General features: G+C 37.6%; 1 pseudogene; it reads right to left on the bottom strand.

Annotated features, from left to right (window-relative positions):
- Nucleotides 1–895: 895 nt before the first annotated feature.
- On the bottom strand, nucleotides 896–2,306 carry LOC119523646 (annotated as a pseudogene).
- Nucleotides 2,307–6,900: the final 4,594 nt, after the last annotated feature.

Below are 6,900 nucleotides of genomic sequence, written 5' to 3'. Positions count from 1 at the left end.
TGAGTACAAGTATCAGGAAACATGTCCAAGAATCTTCTTAAAACATTGTTTATAATATCAAAAACTTAGAAAAATATCAAATTTCCATCAACAGAATGTGGTATTTTCATACAAAAAATATGCAGTTTGTCAGAGGGTCACCACAGACCGTCTTGTCAGACTTTGTGTGTATTCCAGCTTTTCCATTTAGCAGTGTAAACTTAAAACAAGTTAATTACTCTGTCAGTGGCCCAGTTTCCTCATATGTAAAACTGAAGGAATAGTAGTACTTATCTCATAGCGTTCTTATGAGGATTACGGTAACTTGTGTTTGTGTGTAAATTCATACATATATATGAAAACTGAGTCACTGGTAGGTAAATTATCTTGTCCAAGGTCATGCTGGTACTTATGATGTCTATGTATATATAACTAGAAGAGTGCCTAATATATAATAAATGCCATATGAAATATTATTTTTCTAGAATTGGTGGAGGATTAAATTTTTCATATGTGCAAAGCAATTATAATAAAATTTTAATTGTAAAATGTGTATGTAAACACTGAGCTATGCTCTTTTTTTGCAAAAACATCACACAATTTTTATTATTAAATGAGAAAATCCCCTTTGCTACATCATCACATTGCTGGTCAGAGAAATGCTGCAGTGATGAAGAAAGTCAAAGTTGGATCAACCAAAGTCCTCATTTCTGCAACATTCATTTACAAAGAAATAATGTTCAACACAGCCCAACACAATATTCTTGGTTTTCTTCATACTGAAGTCCCCCCAACAAAATCATCTTCTAATGGGGTATTTTGCTACAAAAATTATAGTTCTTCATTTTTGCATCTCACCCCCAAACTGTATGAGAGATGTATCACACTGAATTTTCTAAAGTTGTTAGGAAATCCTTCAAACATCATCATCATCTGATGTGTCACTGCTGCTTGTCTCTGTGTCATCATTCTCAATAGTGTGTTTGAAAGTGCTATTTTTCCAGGATCCAATATGAAGTCACAGATCAGGCCATTTTTCAAAATACCATTTTTTCTCAGACCGTTCTTCTGTAACTGTTCACTAATAACTTGTAATTCTCTCATTTCATCCTCAGTTAAGGGAGCATGTTTCATCATTTTCACTGTCTTCCTGCCAACCTATCTGCTTTAACAACCTCTGTTCTGTCTCAAGTGAACTTGAAAGAACATCAGTTTGTGGAAAGGTTGAAGACATAATGATCTGTTGGGAAATCACTGAAGCATTGCCATTCCCTTGTGGAATTTCACTTTCATCAAAGTTTTGGTTTACATCCCTCTCTTGATGAGTACTATTGCTGTTATGCAAATTAAATGAGTTGTCATCCTTCTCTGAGCCAACCTGACTTTCATCTTATTTCTCTTCTACTCTGTCCCTTTTCAATGCTTTCAAAAATTCACCCTTCTTATCAGTGCAGTTTGCGTAAGTTTGGTTAGATGAGGCTGCTGATTAAATTTGTCAACAGATGAAGAGGAATTTGAGTTGTTACACTCTTTCACTGAATTTTTTGATGAACTGAAATCCTGGCAGTTGATTTGAAACTATTAAAAATGTCAACACCATATGTAGACTCATGAGGGAAAGAAGTCCCAACTTTATTTTCTTTAGTTTGTCTTTTCCATTGTGCAGGTTTTGTAAGTGGAGAAGCAGGTTCAGGGACTAAGCCTTTATAAACACTTGGACCAGTCCCATTCTTAACTGGCTGTGACTGAAGATTTTCCTCTACTGGGAATCCAGATAGCTGTAAAGTCTTTTGTATTACCTTTCTTGAAGACCAGCATTCTTGGGGCTCTAGATTTAGGATTCAGACGATATTCCCATACACCTGCAGCTAAAAAGATTTATTCTGATTTGGTTCTTTCTCATATTCAGGATTTAAAGATGGAAAATCCTCAGCCACAAACTGTGTTCTCTCCTCTTCTTTCCTCCCAGTTTCATTGTCAGGTATGCTATTTTCATGCAGTCCTTGGCTTTTTCCAGAATGGAAAATACTGCTACAAGAATGGGAACTTCCACCATGGTATCCCACTTGATGATTTATGTTTTCACTACCATTTCTTCCATGTGTACACCATTCATTTTTTTCTTTCCTTCCAAAGTTACCTCCGTTAGGATGCCCAATACCAGAATCAAATCCATCTGAAGAGTTATGGTGCTGATGATTTACATCATAACAATTTTCTATCCATGAAAAGTTTTCAGAATGTTTTTCAAAATTCAATGATGACTTTGTTGATGATGGTGGGGTAGGAAAATTAAGCCAGGCTGGAGCAAAGCCATGCTGTACCATTTAGGTCCAGTCTCTCTGACTCAGTGAAACAAGGCTTCAGCGTCTCATGGCAAGTTCAAATTCCAACAGGACTGCACAGGGAGGTGTTATCTCTTTTCCTGTAATCTTCATGTTTTCCAGTTTTTTTTTTTATTTTTTATCCTTTGAAATAATATCCAAATTCTTTGAAGATGCTTAACCTAAGACTATTTGACATAGAGTTACTTCAAATCAGCTACCCATACTTCTGTTTTAAAGTTTTCATATGGCTATCTCTAGAATTAGCCAAGTTCCTTGAATTTAAGATTTATAAGTCTTCTGAAGCCTGTCTTCTTTATTATTCCATGTAGTTGTCACTGTTGTACTTATATACTCCAGACAAAATATCCAATTTATGAGTCAAAAAGCAAAAAGAAAAAGAAAAAGAAAAGGATAGTTTAAAAGTCAGGGGTTGAAGGAAGGGATTGAAATTAGGTAGGAACACACAGGGAGCTTTTAAACAGAGCATCACCCTAACAGGGGATTAGATATTAACTGTATATGGCAGGTTGAATCAAACATGTGCCCTAATGGACATTTAAGACATTAAGACAGATTAAGAACATTTAGACATGTTCTTAATATGAATCCCCATCCCTGTATGTGTAAACCCATTGTAAATAGGATCTCTTGAAGGTTTTATTTTCAGCTAAATTGTGATTCAACTGGAGGTTCAGTCTTAATCTGTGTTGCAGGAGATCTTACAAAGAGAACAAAACCAGGAGCCAGAGGGAAAGAAAGCCACCTGCAGGACCTGGAAGCTGGGTGGAACCCAGAAGCCAAAGGAAAGGATGTTGCCAGGTGATGACAGTAAATGAATATACAAGCCAAGAAATCCAAAGGATCGCCAACGGCCAGCTGTCGCAGCCTGAGGGGGCTTTGCCAGTCTGAAAACCAAAGAAGATGTCCAGCATTTTCTGAAACATGAGCTTTATTTTGGGGCTTACTCACAGGGAGGCAGAATTCCAATGGCTTTTCTCTTGCCTGGCAGGTGCCACTTTGGCAGGGAAGTCAGCCACATGATTCAGAAAGGACAGCGAGCCATTTATACGGGTTTAAGACAAAGACATTCCTAAGTGTGGGGGAAGCATAAATGTGGGAACAGGTCACTGTGATGGTGCGGGAAGGACTAGAACAACATTTGAACAATTACGTTTTGTTTTTTAGTGAGACCAAGAGCCCCTCACCTCCTGCCTGCTTCTCATTTCACATTTTAAAGTTACATTTTAAGGTCAAGTTACCTTTTTGTTTCTTTATGGGTTTGCAAAGACAATAGGTTAAACATTAGCTGCCTTGATCACACAGACTGCTGTGTACTGAGATCTGCAGGCCTGTTTTGCTTAGGCCATGGGCTGCCACACCAGCCAAAAGGCTACAGACTCCAGGATGAAGCAATCCTTCTAGCCTCTAAACTATGAGTCAATGTATTCTTGCTGACAATCAAAACTGGTTTGTGGTATTTGTCATAGCAGCTCAAGAAAATTGAGACACTGTATAAATATATTTTATAAACTTTTGTCTGTATGATGCACTTCATAATTGGAAAAAATAATGTCTGTTCCAGTTTAAACTTCAGTCTTGTATCCAATAATAAGCTCTTCCCTTCCTTCAGCTCAAGCAGGCCATGCATATAGCTGAAAGACCTGGAGTCAAAAGAGGGTACAGTCTGCTAATTAGCTATATCCTCTTTCTTTTCAGCTCTTGCTTCTCTGTTATTGGTTACAAGGAGAAGGAGTGGAGGAAAAGAGCTTCTCTCAAATTAACTGATATCATTTTACAGGCCTCTTTGGTTGTTAAGATGCTTTTCTGAAATACTTGGTCTTTATGCCCTGTATGTGACAGGCAACAACATGCTGATTCTCTCATGGTGTGCATATATAAATATTTTTGAGAACTTTCAATACTTTTCCATTGCCCACTTCCCACCCTCTTCAATCCCCTATCAGATTCTTTAACCAGCAGTCCACTGGAGAAACTACACCCAGCTACATTCCTCAGCTACCATTTAAATTATAACTACTCAGGTAATTGGTGCTCCACCTGCATCTCCTCTTTAAGCCCTTCCTTCTTTCCCCAAGCTCTTTTATTCCTGCTCATGCAGGTATATGGACATGCTGTCTAAGCAAAAATCCAGCCAAGTAACTTAATGTCTGTCTTTTCTTTTTGCACCCCCACCCCCTAATTTTTACAAATGTGTTTCTTGGACAACTTCACAATTGGTTGTGGGATAAACAATAGGGGGGTTGTTGATTATGGTTGTGGGTGAGTTGGAACAATATTTAGGAAGCCTGAAATGTGATGTCTGGACCTAATGCTGGTCAGCTTGTTAGAATAAGATACTTTGAGGCAATAAACCAGAGAAGCCATAAATTCCTAGATAAAGCAGGTCCCCACTAATAGGTCCATTTTAAAGCACATGGGTATATTCCTAAGCACTATAACTGTCTGTACCAGAATCACTCCTGCTATGGATCAGTAGCTTCAAAGAAACACATTTACAATCTTGTAAATCCTGACTTGGCTCTGTGCCTCCCTTGTTCTCACCCCAGTATAACCCTCTGTAACCTGCCAGGGGGTGTAGAGTCCTACTCTGGATGTTCTGCAGCAGCCCAGGACCAGCTTCCTGGTTTGTAAGTTCCCTAATTGTTACTATTTTGCCATATGGAGTGGTGTGCTTCATTTTCTGTCTTAAGTGCCCATCGAACTTTGGTGGAACCTATTCTGTAGATTCACAGCCAGACAAATATTTAGTGTCTTAAAAGCAACTTTTTCTTTTTCAGCTGTGGGTTCTGGTAGATAATCCCAGGACAGCAAGAACAGTCTTATTCAACATTCTATTATATTAGTCTCCCATGTTTATTAATTGTGAGTCCTTAGGAAAGTTTCCTACATTCTCCCACCCTCAATTTTCTTATCATTAGGCTGGAAAGAAAAATGTGCCAACTCTTTTAGAGTTGTTTTAAAGATTAAACACATATGAATGTAAAGGGTTTAGGACACTATCATGTACAGACTAACTGTGTAAGAAAATTTGAGAAAGTGCTGTAAATATTTATTTGGAGATAAATTGATTTCAATAGAAATTAATACAATACAATGAAAGGATCAGATGTTTCATGATATTTGAAAATAATCCTTTACAGAATGTAAACTTAACATATTCCTGACAAAAATAGATTATATCATTAGTAAGAAGAATATATGAAATCAACAGAATGATCATGAAACTATGACAGTCCTTCAGAGAAGTATGATAGACACTTCCTTACAACAGAATGATCATGAAACTATGACAGTCCTTCAGAGAAGTATGATAGACACTTCCTTAGTTTTCTCTATGTGTCTAAGTGTTGCTATTCTGTGCATTCTTTTAAATAAGAGATGATTGTTTGTAATTTGCTCACTTTTTAAACCTATGGAATTTCAGTAATTTGCATTGTTTCCTTCCCCCAGAACAACAGGCAGTTTACATTATACAAGATTACTCATTTTGATATTGAATACTGAGATTGTCCATTAGGGCACATGTTTGATGCAAAATTAAGCATAATGAGCTATTTAATGATAGTATTTCTTATAATTGGCAGTTAGAGAGTTGTGAAAATTAAAGGAGATTATTCCTATAAAGCAGTTAGGAATGTGCCTGGAATATAGAAAAACTATAAATGCTAATCATTGTTATGATGATAATGAAGCATTCTACACTTTTTTTTTCTATTATCATAATGTCAAATTAAGTTATAATAATAAAATACTAATAGGAGAAAGGTGGAGTTGGAACAATGATACCTGAAAAATCTATTCACCTGATTTCTCCATTTTGAAAAGCACATATTTCCTGTTATTAAAATAGTGTTGGACTTCTGCTTGACTAAGAAGGAAGTGCCATTTCCCTACACATAATCTTTGAACAACTGGTAAAGCCATCTTCCTCAATACTTCAGAAAAACACTTAAAGGGTTACAGTAACTAGATGAGTGCTGAATCAAGAAAATGCAGTTTTAGCAGTGGTAGGAATTCCTGGGATACTTGCTGCCCACCATCCCATCACAAGGTGTGGTGTGGAGCTAGCCTGTGCTTCTATTGTGGGTCCCTGGACTTGTTCCAGGGGGAGAAGAGTAACCACTATGTACATACTGAAGTGCCTGCATGTTGGGGCCAATCTATCTGGTGGCAGCCTGAAAGAATGAACCAGGAGGTTTGCAAGGCTGGATCTCCCAGAGCTTGCTCTGCTGGGAGAAAGAGCTTCAGGACAGTTAAGCAGTTTAAGAAACTATTAAGTCAAAACTGTCAGGGGCTAATGATTTATTGGTTTTAAGATCTACAATAGAGCATAGTGTGGGTGGATGAGTCTATTTTATAAGGAATACATGGGACATTTGGATTCCCATAAATGGGGTAAATCCTAAGGCCATGAGTGATCACTAGCCCAGGACAAGATGCAGGCTCAGGAAGATGGAGAGAACCCTGCACATCTCTTTTGCTTTGGGCTGATCTTCTTGATAGAAGGGCTAAACTCTGAAGGAGAGCACTGGCCAACACAGAGCCAATTAGCAAAGACTGTGTAAGGTATTTT

Source organism: Choloepus didactylus, chromosome X (assembly GCF_015220235.1).
Source record: "Choloepus didactylus isolate mChoDid1 chromosome X, mChoDid1.pri, whole genome shotgun sequence".
Taxonomy (NCBI): domain Eukaryota; kingdom Metazoa; phylum Chordata; class Mammalia; order Pilosa; family Megalonychidae; genus Choloepus; species Choloepus didactylus.
Note: the sequence above shows the minus strand (reverse complement) of the source record. Positions and strands in the feature narration are given on the sequence as shown.